Genomic DNA, 12,893 nt, shown 5'->3' with positions numbered 1-12,893 from the left:
GGACTAATTTTAGATTTTTTTTTTTCCTGAGATGGAGTCTCGCCCTGTCACCCAGGCTGGAGTGCAATGGTGCGATCTTGGCTCACTGCAACCTCCACCTCCTGGGTTCAAACAATTCTCCAGCCTCAGCCTGCCGAGTAGCTGGGATTACAGGTGTGCACCACCACGCCCGGATAATTTTTTGTATCTTTAGTAGAGACAGGGTTGTCACGATGCTGCCCAGGCTACTCTCAAACTCTTGACCTCATTGTCCGCCTGCCTTGGCCTCCCAAAGTACTGGGATTACAGGCATGAGCCACTGCGCCCTGCCTAATTTTAGATTTATAGAACAGAGTTTCCATATACTCTTTACCTGGCTTCCCCTAATGTTAACATACTACTAAAGGCACATTTATTAAAACTGAAATATTAGCATTTGTACAGTTCTTTAAACTATAGACTTTATTCAAATTTTACTAGTTTTTTCACTAACATCCTTTTTCTCTTCCAGGATCCAATTCAGGATACCATGTTGCATTTGGTCATTATGTCTCTTCTTGTTTTTGTTTTTGATTGTTTGTTTATTTTTTATCTTTTTGTGATATTCAGTTAGTATTTCAATGTGGAATATTGTGTCTTTTTAGTCTTCTCCAATCTGTGAATCTTCTCAGTCTTTCCTTGTCTTTCATGATATTTTGGAAGAGTACTGGCCAGGTATTTAGAATGTCTTTCAATTTGGGTCTGATATTTTTCTCATTATTAGACTGGGTAGTGTATTTTTGGGCAGAATACCACAGAGATGAAGTATATCTGCATCATTTCAGGTGGTACACATAACATCAACATGACTTATTATTGGTGATATTAACATTGATCAGTTGGCTGTCTGCCAAATTTCTCCACTTGATCTTAGCCAAAAGTCTGAAAGCTGAAAAGCAATGCTAGATTTCTCCATTATAAAGTTGCTGTTGGCTGGGCCTGATGGTTCATGCCTATAATTCCAACACTTTGGGATGTCAAAGCAGGAGGATCACTTGAGGCCAGGAGTTTGAGACCAGCCTAGGCAACATAGGGAATAGAACCCCCCACTGTGTCTGCAAAACAATTTTTTTGGTGGTGGCGGGGGACAGAGCCTCACTCTGTCACCCAGGGTGGAGTGCACTGGTGCAATCTCGGCTCACTGCAACTTCCACCTCCTGGGTTCAAGCAATTCTTGTGCCTCAGTCTCCAGAGTGGCTGGTTCTACAAGTGCACACCACCACACTTGGATAATTTTTAGGACTTTTAGTAGACATGGAGTTTCACTGTGTTGGCCAGGCTGGTCTGGAACTCCTGTCCTCAAGTGATCCTCCCACCTTGACTTCCCAAAGTGCTGGAATTACAGGCATGAGCCACCAAGTCTAGCTGCATACAATAATCTTTAGAAGCAAGTCACTAAGTCCAGCTCACACTCAAAAGCGGGGGAAATTAAGTTCCACCTTGCAGAGGGAGATATATCCAAGAAGTTGTGGACATATGTTAAAACCACCATTTTGACTCGTCCTAATTTTATCATTACCAATATTGCCTGCACTATCATCCACCTCATATTTCCTCATCCATGAGGTTATTGCGAGTTTGCCTTCTTGAAAACCATAAGGTACAGCAGTTTCCCAGACTTGTCTGGTTATAATCACCTGGGTACATTGGTTTCCAAGCCCCTCCTCTAGAGTCAGATTCAGTGTGTCTGGGGTACGAGCTTGGAAATTAGTTTTAAAAGCAACTCAGGCCGGGTGTGGTGACTCACGCCTGTAATCCCAGCACTTTGAGAGGCTGAGGCGGGCGGATCACCTGAGATTAGGAGTTCAAGACCAGCTTGGCCAATATGGTGAAACCGCGTCTCTACAAAAATACAAAAATTAGCCGGGCATTTTGGCGAGTGCGTGTAATCCTAGCTACTTGGGAGGCTGAGGCAGGAGAATGGTTTGAACTCAGGAGGCAGAGGTTGTGGTGAGCCGAGATCGCACCACTGCACTCCAGCCTGGGTGACAGAGTGAGACTCTATCTCAAAAAAAAAAAAAAAAAAGAAAATTGGGGAAAAAAGAAAAAAAAAAAGAAAAAAAAAAGCAACTCAGCTGATTCTTACTGTAACACAAATTTGAGAAGCACTGGCTTATGCATCATTTCTCTTTACTCCCTGTTTTCTATTAGCTAACCATGGACATACACCTCACTTTTTTTTTTTTTTTTGAGATGGAGTCTTGCTCTGTGGCCAGGGTGGAGTGCAAATGGCGTGATCTTGGCTCAGTAAAACCTACGCCTCCTAAATTTCAAGCGATTCTCGTGCCTCAGCCTCCTCAATAATTGGGACTACAGGCACACACGCCCAGCTAATTTTTGTATTTTTAGTAGAGACGGGGTTTCGCCATGTTGGCCAGGCTAGTCTCAATCTCTTGACCTCGTGATCCGCCCTCCTCAGCTTCCCAAAGTGTTGGGATTATAGGCATGAGCCACCGCGCCTGGCTTTACACCTCAGTATTCTATAGTTTGCAATCCTCCCACCTCAGCCTCCCAAGTAGCTGGGACTGCAGGTGCATGCCACCGTACTCCGCTATTTAAAAAAATTTTTTTTTTTTTTTTAGTTTTTATTTTTCTTTAATTTTTTAAATTTTTTATTGTGGAAACAGGATCTCACTTCGTTGCCCAGGCTGGTCTTGAACTCCTGGGCTCAAGTGATCTTCCCACCACAGCCTCCCAAAGTGCTGAGCCACTGCGCCCAACCTATAATTTCCTTATTTATGTATAGTTTCCTTATTTTCCTTTTCGAAATTTAGGAAATTTGCACTTCCCATCTTTCATAAAGTAAGGATATTATTTAGACTGGACACAGAGGCTCACGCCTGTAATCCCAATACTTTGGGAGGACAAGGCAGGAAGATTGCTTGAGCTCAGGAGTTCAAGACCAGCTGGGCAACATAGAGAGATCCAGCTCTGCTAAAAATAAAAAAACAGATTAGCCAGATGTGGTGGCACTTGTCAGTAATCCCAGCTACCTGGGAGGCTGAGGCAGGAGGATATCTTGAGCCCAAGAGATTAAGGCTACAGTGAGCTATGATGACACAACTGTACTCTGGCCTGAGTGACAGAGCAAGACCCCATCTAAAACAACAAAAAACCAAAATTAAGAATAGTAAAATGTAAACTACAAGAGAGATTTACAGACGGGAAAGGGAAGGTGATCTCCATCTGTTTCCCTCTAGCTTTTTTTTTTTTAAACATAATCTCTCTCTATTGCCCAGGCTGGAGTGCAGTGGTGCGATCTCTGCTCACTGCAACCTCTGCCTCCCAGGTTCAAGCGATTCTCCTTCCTCAGCCTTCTGAGTAGCTATAGGTGTTGTTACCACTCCTAGTTAATTTTCGTATTTTTAGTAGAGATGGGGTTTCCCTATGTTGGCCAGGCTGGTCTCGAACTCCTGATCTCAGGTGATCTGCCCGCCTTGGCATCCCAAAGTGCTGAGATTACAAGTGTGAGCCACTGCGCCCAGCCTCCCCATAGTTTTGATTACTTCCTTGAGGCCTTTACTGCTTTGCTTTGCTTTGCTTTTTTTCTCTCTTTTTCTTTCTTTTTTTTTTTTGAGAGACAGGGTCGCACTGTGTTGCCCAGGCTGGATTACAGTGGCTTTTCACAGGGGTGATCCCACTACTGGTCAGCCCATGAGTTTTGACCTGCTTGGTTTTTGACCTGGGCTGGTTCACCTCTTCTTAGATAACCTGGTGGTCCCCCACTCCCAAGAGGTCACCATATTGATGCCAAGCTTAGTGCAGACACCCGATCATCATAACCGAGAACTTCTGAGCTTAAGCAATCTTCCCACCTCAGCTTCCCAAGTAGTAGGGACTACAGGTGTGTGCCACCACTCCTGGCTTCCAATCCTTTTCTAAAAATACCAGTTTTTCTTGAGGGGTTTATCTGTGCTTATTTCTTCTAAGATTGGGAGGTTTCAGTAGGATGCCATTCACTTTTATTATCCATGATAATAATTTCTACATCTACCATTTATTGATCATATAATATTCCAGATCATATAATATGCTTTATGTATTAGGTTTAACCATATGAAAAACATTTTTGTAGGTCAAAATGAATAAATATTGGCAGTTTCATATGTTTCAATCTAGTATGTAGTCTCCCTTAATCCTCATAATAACCCTGAGGGTAGGTAGTAGTATGCCTGTTTTTACAGAAGGGAAAACTGAAGATTAGAACGATTAAGTGACTTTTTTTTTTTTTTTTTTTTTTGAGACAGAATCTTGCTGTCTTGCTCTGTAGCCAGGCTGGAGTACAGTGGCGCGATCTTGGCTCACTGCAATCTCCGCCTCCCGGGTTCAAGCAATTCTCCTGCCTCAGCCTCCTGAGCAGCTGAGATTACAGGCATGTACCACCACATCTGGCTTATTTTTGTATTTTTAGTAGAGACAGGGTTTCACCGTGTTGGTCAGGCTGGTCTTGAACGCCTGACCTTGTGATCTGCCTGCCTCGGCCTTCCAAAGTCCTGGGACCACAGGCATGTGCCACACTGTGCCCAGCCTCAAAACACGTTTTTAAAGACAATACACCTTTAGGCTGGGTGCGGTGGCTCACACCTGTAATCCCAGCACTTTGGGAGGCTGAGGCAGGTGGATCACCTGAGGTCAGGAGTTCGAGACCATCCTGACTAACATGGTGAAACCCCGTCTCTAATAAAAATACAAAAATTAGTGGGGCATGGTGGCGCATGCCTGTAGTCCCAGCTACGCGGGAGGCTGAGGCAGGAGACTCACTTGAATCTGGGAGTGGAGGTTGCAGAGAGCCGAGGTCACACCACTGCACTCCAGCCTAGGCAACAAGAGCAAAACTCCATCTCAAAACAAAACAAAATACAATACACCTTTAAAGAAAATATTATGATGAGAATGTGGTAAAGCAGGTTCTGAAACACTGCTTGAGAGTGTACAGTACAACTTTGCTGAAAGCTATTTCACACTGTGCATCAAGAATATTAAGTATTTTCAGGCTGAGCCTGGTGGCTTACACCTGTAATCCCAGCACTTTTGGGAGGTCAAGGTGGGTGAATTGCTTGAGTCCAGGAGTTCAAGACAAGCCTGGGCAACATAGTGAAAACCCATCTCTACAAAAAATACAAAAATTTCCGTCGGGCGCAGTGGCTCACGCCTGTAATCACAGCACTTTGGGAGGCTGAGGCAGGTGGATCACGAGGTCAAGAGATCGAGACCATCCTGGTCAACATGGTGAAACCCGGTCTCTACTAAAAATACAAAAAATTAGCTGGGCATGGTGGCGCGTGCCTGTAATCCCAGCTACTCAGGAGGCTGAGGCAGGAGAATTGCCTGAACCCAGGAGGCGGAGGTTGCGGTGAGCCAAGATTGCGCCATTGCACTCCAGCCTAGGTAACAAAAGCGAAACTCCGTCTCAAAAAAAAAAAAAAAAAAAAAATTAGTCGGGCATGGTGGCACGCACCTGTAGTCCCAGCTACTCTGAGGCTGAGATGGGATGATTGCTTGAGCCCAGGAGATCAAGGCCGCAGTGAGCCGTGATAGTGCCATTGCACTCCAGCCTGGGCAACAGAGACCCTGTCTCAAAAAATAAAATAAAATAAAATATAAAATAAAAGGATGTTCATACCTTTGCATGTAGTAATGTCATTTCTAGAAAATTATCCTAAGGAAATAATCAGAGATGAACATGAAGATACATGTAAAATATGCTCATCAAAGCATTATATTTTTTTCATTTTTAAAAAATAAATATATATATTTTTTTAGAGACGAGGTCTCGCTATGTTGCCCAGGCTGGAGTGCAGTGGCTATTCACAGGCGCGATCCCACTACTGATCAGCACGGGAGTTTTGACCTGCTCCATTTCCGACCTGGGCCGGTTCAGCCCTCCTTAGGCAACCTGGTGGTCCTCCGCTCCCGGGAGGTCACCATATTGATGCCGAACTTAGTATGGACACCCGATCAGCATAGCGCACTATAGCTCAGAACTCCTGGGCTCAAGCGATCCTCCCACCTCAGCCTCCTGAGTAGCTGGGAGGACTACAGGCACCTGCTACCGCACCTGGCTATATGTTTAATATTAAAAATTGGAAACAGGCTGGGTCTGGTGGCTCACACCTTTAATCCTAGCACTTTGAGAGGCGGAGGCGAGCAGGTTGCTTGAGCCCAGGAGTTTAAGACCAGCCTGGGCAGCACGGTAAAACCCTGTCTCTACCAAAAAAAAAAAAAAAAAAAGTAGCCAAGCATAGTGGTGTGAGCCTGTGGTCCCAGCTACTTGGGAGACTGAGGCAGGAGGATTGCTTGGGCCTGAGGTCAAGGCTACAGCAGTGAGCCATGATTGTGCCACTGCACTCCAGCCTGGGCAACAGAGGGAGACCCTGTGTCAAAAAAAAAAAAAAAAAAGGAGAGTGGGTGTGGTGGCTCACACCTGTAATCCCAGCACTTTGGAAGGCCAAGGCAGCAGGATGGCTTGAGCCCAGGAGTTTCAGATCAGCCTGAGCAACAAAGCAAACCTTGTCTCTACTAAAAAAAATAAAATTAGCTGAGTGTGGTGGCATGTGTTTGTAGTTCCAGCTACTCAGGAGGATCCCTTGAGCCCAGGAGTTTAAGGCTGCAGAGAGCTATGATCACACCACTGCACTCCAGCCTGGGTGACAAAGAAAAAGGGTATGGCCACAAGATGGACGTGGGAAATGGGGAAACACTCGTAACATAATAAGTGAGACAATATACAAAATTAAGTATGATCACTTTATTTGTTAAGTGTAGAAAAGGTCTGGAAAATAATAATGGTGGCTGGGCACAGTAGCTCATACCTGTAACCTCAACACTTTGAGAGGCCAAGGAGGGAGAATTGCTTGAGCCCAGGAGTTCAAGACCAGCCTAGCAACATAGGGAGCCTCCTTTCTACAAATAAGTAAAAAATTAGTAGCCAGGCATGGCGGTGCACACCTTTAGTCCCAAGTACTTAGGAGGCTCGGGTGGAAGGATCATTTGAGCCTGGGGAGTTGAGGCTCAAGTGATCCTCCCACATCAAGTGTCTCCAGAATAAATATATTGATAATGAAGTTTTATTTTTATTATTTTATTATTTTTTGAGACGGAGTTTCGCTCTTGTTACCCAGGCTGGAGTGCAATGGCGTGATCTCGACTCACTGCAACCTCCACCTCCCAGGTTCAGGCAATTCTCCTGCCTCAGCCTCCCGAGTAGCTGGGATTACAGGCGCGCACCACCATGCCCACTTAATTTTTGTATTTTTAGTAGAGACGAGGTTTTGCCATGTTGGCCAGGCTGGTCTCAAACTCCTGGCCTCAAGTGATCCACCCGCATTGGCCTTCCGAAGTGCTGGGATTATAGGCGTGAGCCGAAGTGCCTGACTAGTTAGTCTGTTTCTCTCTCTCTCTTTTTTTTTAATGAGACAGAGTGTCACTTCAATACCCAAGCAGGAGTGCAGTGTTGTGATCTCAGCTCACTGCAATCTCTGCCTACCAGGTTCAAGCGATTCTTATGCCTCAGCCGCCGAGTACCTGGGATTACAGGAGCCTGCCACCATACCTGGATAATTTTCTGTATTTTTAGTAGATACTGGCTTTCACCATGTTGGCCAAGCTGGTCTTGAACTTCTGGCAACAGGTGATCCACCCGCCTTGGTCTCCCAAAGTGCTGGGATCACAGGCGTGAGCAACCGAGCCTGGCCTATTTTCCTTTTTGCTTTCTTTCTTTTTTTTTTTTTTTTGAGATAGAGTTTCGTTCTTGTCACCCAGGCTGGAGTGCAGTGATGTGATCTCAGCTCACCGCAACCTCTGCCTCCTAGGTTCAAGCGATTCTCATGCTTCAGCCTCCTGAGTAGCTGGGATTACAGGCGCCTGCCACCACACCCAGCTAATATTCGTATTTTTGGTAAAGACGGGGTTTCACCACGTTGGCCAGGCTGGTCTCAAACTCCTGACCTCAGGTGATCCGCCTACCTCGGCCTCCCAAAGTGCTGGGATTACAGGCATGAGCCACCATGCCCGGCCTTCTTTTTTTTTTTTTTTTTTGAGACAGAGTCTCATTCTATCGCCCAGGCTGGAGTGCAGTGGCGTGATCTTGGCTCACTGCAGCCTCCGCCTCCTGGGTTCAAGTGATTCTCCTGCTTCAGCCTCCTGAGTAGCTGGGATTACAGGTGTCAGCCACCATGTCCTGCTAATTTTTTTTTTGACATAGAGTCTTGCTCTGTTGCCCAGTCTAGAGTGCAGTGGCCTGATCCTGGCTCACTGCAACCTCCACCTCCTAGATTCAAGTCATTCTCCTGCTTCAGCCTCCTGAGTAGCTGGGATTATAGGCACGTGCCACCATGTCCAGCTAATTTTTTTTATTTTTGGTAAAGACGGGGTTTCACCATGTTGGTTAGGCTGATCTCGAACTCCTGACCTCAAGTGATCTCCTTGCCTCAGCCTCCCAAAGTGCTGGGATTATAAGCTTGAGCTACGGTGCCCAGCCTAATTTTTTTTTTTTTTTTTAGACAGAGTCTGGCTCTATCACCCAAGCTGTAGTGCAGTGGCGTGGTCTCAGCTCACTGCAACCTCCATCTCCTGGGCTCAAGTGATTCTCTTGCCTCAGCCTCTTGAGTAGCTGGGATTATAGGCATGCGCCACCACGTTCAGCTAATTTTTGTATTTTTAGTAGAGACAGGGTTTCACCATGTTGGCCAGGCTGCTCTTGAAGTCCTGACCTCAAGTGATCCACCCACCTCAGCCTCCCAAAGTGCTGGGATTACAGGCGTGAGCCACTGTGCCCTAGCCCTTCCATTCATTTTTTTTTTTTTTTAAAAGAATGTATAGGCCAGGTGTGGTGGCTCATGCCTGTAATCCCAGCACTTTGGGAGGCTGAGGTGGGAGGATCACTTGAGGCCAGGAGTTAGAGAGCAGCCTGGCAACAAAGGGAGAACCCGTGTCTAAAAATAAAATAAAATAAAAAACAGGTAGCATGCACCTGTGGTTCCAATTACTGGGAAGGCTGAGGTGGGAGGATTGCTTAAGCCCAAGAGGTCAAAGCTACAGTGAGTGGTGATCATTGCCACTGCCCTCCAGCCTGGACAACAGAGAAAGACCATGTCTCAAAATATATATGCATATGAATGGAACCCAGATATATATAATGCTTTCTAAACAGTATGTTATAAATTGTCTTCCATGTTTCTACGTAGTTTATGAAATGGTCACTTTTCATAGCTGCTTATAGCTGCTTAATTTTTTTTTTTAAATAGAGACGGGTTTTGCCATGTTGGACAGGCTGGTTTCGAACTCCTGACCTCAAGTGATCCACCCGCCTTGGCATCCCAAAGTGCTGGGATTATAGGCATGAGCCACCGAGCCCGGCCTAATTTTTTTTTTCTTTTAATGTGACAGTGTCTCCCTCTGTTGCCCAGGCTGTAGTGCAGTGGTGCAATCATGGCTCACTGAAGCCTGGACTTTCTGGGCTCAGATGATCCTCCCACCTTGTTACCGGTGGAGGGTGTCCAGGTTCTTGGCGTTTTGAACAAATAATTGGACAAAAGGCACAAACAAAGCAAAGAAAGAGTGAAGCAACAAAAAAGCAGAGATTTATTGACAATGAAAGTACACTCCACAGGGTAGGAGAGGACTGAGCAGCAACTCAAGAGCTCAGATACAGAATCTTCTCAGGTCCAAATACCCCCTAGAGGTTTCCCATTGGCTACTTGATGGTGTTCACCCCATGTAAATGAAGTGGTGGCCCAAAATCAGTCTGATTGGTTGTGGACAGCAACCAATCTGAGGCTGAAGTGACATTACAAAGTTACACTCCTATGCAAACCTCTGGTTGGTTGAGGTATTTTCAATTTCCCATCTGCCAGGCAGAAAAGAAGGGGGTTTGCCTCTGCTCTGGTTCTTTTGTTACTTAGACATGGAAAGTTAGAGTTTTCCTTTCAATTTAGTTCTAGGAAGTCAGTGTGAAATGGCCTTAGGTCCCCTGCCTCCAGACCCTATTCTCCTGCCTCAACCTCAGCCTCCCAAGTAGCTGGGACTACAGGCATGTGCCACCATGCCTGGCTAATTTTTTGTAGTTTTTTAATAGATAAAAGCTTTTGCACAGGCTGGTCTCAAATTCTTGGGCTCAGGCAATCTGCCCCCCTTGGCTTAATAGTTTATTAAATTAATTTATCCTTATTTACTTAGCCATTTCCCTATTATTATTAGTTTGTTCTAAGATTTCTGAATTTTCAATAATACAATGAACATTTCATCCACATAGCTTTTACTTCTGTCTCATTGTTTCTCTTGCATCGGTTCTTGAGTGTAGAATTATTAGGCCAAAGATCAAAAACAATTATTTGAAACTGTTATTGGCTGGGTACGGTGGTTCACACCTGTAATCCCAGCACAGGGGAGGCTGCGGCAGGCAAATCACTTGAGGTCAGGAGTTTGAGACCAGCCTGGCTAACATGGTGAAACCTCGTCTCTACTAAAAATACAAAAGTCAGCTGGGCATGGTGGTACACACCTGTAATTCCAGCTACTTGAGGAGGCTGAGGCAAGAGAATCACTTCAGGAGATTCTTGGGAGGGAGAGGTTGCAGTGAGCTGAGATCTGGCCATTGTACTCTAGCCTGGGCAACAGAATGAGACTGCGTCTCAAAAAAAAAAAAAGAAAAATACAATACAATATAATACGTTATCTATGGAATACATAGTTAAAAATCAGAGCAGCTCAGAGTGAATAGCAAGTTCCCTTCCCTACCACTTCCCTTTTCTCCTCCACTCACTTTCTCCAGAGGTGACCACTTTTATCTGTTACAAGATATTTATGAGTTTTGATATGTAGTGTCATATTGCTTTCCAAAAGTTTATATTTGTTTTGGCAAGATTGCCAGAAGTCCTATGTAAACATACTAATTTCATTACACTTTTGACAACTTTAGATATTATTTAGAAAGAGTTTTTTTTTTTCTCATTTTCATTTGTTCAGTAAACATTCCAGCATTTACTACATGTGACAACTGAGAATACGAAGAATGAGACAGAGCATTCTACAGTCAAAGCTACAGTGAGTAGCTTTGACTGCCCTCCAGTGAAGGCAACCTCAAGTGTCACAGGTAGTCACACAGACACAATAGGCACAAACCTGGGAGTACAATGTGGCTGATGCAGCAGAAATACATGACAGGAAGGGGGAAATTTGGGAGGAGAAAGAAATCAACTTTGCAGGGTATAGGCATGGCGGGTGAGTGTGAGGAAAAGCTTTACAGTACAAAAGACCTTTAAGCTGAATCTGAATGGATAACAGGAGGTCGGCAGGTGAGGTGGGGTGAGGCTATTCCAGACAGAGAGTACCATATCCAAAGCCAGAGCCGTGGCCAGGTGCAGTGACTCCTGCCTGTAATACCGGAGATTTTGAGAGGCTGAGGCAGGATTATTACTTGAGGCCATGAGTTTGAGACGTTGCCACAGTGAAACTACACCTCTTTAAAAAAATCTTTTTTTTTAAAATTAGCTGGGCATGGTGGTGTGCACCTGTAGTCCTAGCCACTTGGGAGGCTGAAGTGGGAGAATCACTCGAGTCTAGGAGTTCAAAGAGGCTACAGTGAGCCGTGAGCCACTACATGGAGCCACTGCATTCCAGCCTGGGAAACAGAGCATGATACCCCAACTCTTAAAAACAACAAACCAGAGACATGAACTACCATGGAATGTTTCGAGAGCTGCAAATTAGTCCAGTATAATTGGAGCATTGTGTACATGGGGAGGGAAGGTGAGGGTTGGGGAAAGGTGAAGAAGGCAGGGCAGATCATGAAACAGGTCCTCTGGCCAGGCGCAGTGGCTCACGCCTGTAATCCCAGCGCTTTGGGAGACCAAGGCAGGTGGATCACCTGAGGTCTGGAGTTCAAGACCAGCCTCGGCAACAGGGTGAAAGCCCGCCTCTACTAAAAGTGGAAATATTAGCCGGGCGTGGTGGTGGGTGCCTGTAATTACAGCTACTCAGGAGGCTGAGGCAGCAGAATCTCTTGAACCCAGGAGGCAGGGGTTGTAGTGAGCCAAGATCCCGCCACTGCACTCCAGCCCAGGTGACAAGAGCAGAACTTCGTCTAAAAAATGAAAGAAAAAGAAAGAAAGAGAGAGAGAGAAAGAAAAGAAAGAAAGAAAGAAGAGGTCCTCAGAGGATTTATAGGCCATGGTAAGGAGTTTGGACATGATCTTGATTGACAGTGCAGAATTTCACACAGGTGAAGGATGTGATTAGATTTAGTTTGGTTGCAGAGAGATTAGTACTGGTTTCAGAGTATGTATGTATTGAATGTGGAGAATGTACTAGGGAAGGGGCCAGGCTTGAGGGAAAAGTACCTGTTATAAGACTATAAGGTGAGAGGTGATGAGTGCTTCAATTAAAGCAATGACTGGGTTGGAGAATATGGGCTAGATTTGGGAGATGTTTAGGAGGTAGACTCAACCGCATTTGGTGACTATTATTGGCAGACAAGGAAGAAGGAGGCATATAGGATTCATTCAGTCAGTCAATAAATATAGTGTACCCACCATACACCTGACACTGTTCTAGGCTCTGGCAATATAGCAGGGAAAACATGGATATAAACCCTGTTCTCATGGAACTTGCATCCCAGTGGAAAAGAACAGACAGTGAACAAGTAAACACAAAATGTGAGAAATAAAAGAAGGTGATATATTAAAGTAATTTTGGCTGGGTTGGAGTAGAGGCCATCTTGCTTTAGATGGAGTAGGCAGAGAAGGTGTCTAATAGTGACGTGGCATTTTAGCTGAGGCTTGAAGATGAGAAAGAGCCATCAGTGCATTGAGCCAGGGGAAGATCATTCTAGGCAGAGGGAACAGTAAGAGCAAAGGGTCTGAGGCAAAAAAGAGGTT

This window comes from Aotus nancymaae, unplaced genomic scaffold (assembly GCF_030222135.1).
Source record: "Aotus nancymaae isolate 86718 unplaced genomic scaffold, 86718_ANA_hifiasm-v0.15.2.pri h1tg000081l, whole genome shotgun sequence".
NCBI lineage: Eukaryota > Metazoa > Chordata > Mammalia > Primates > Aotidae > Aotus > Aotus nancymaae.
Note: the sequence above shows the minus strand (reverse complement) of the source record.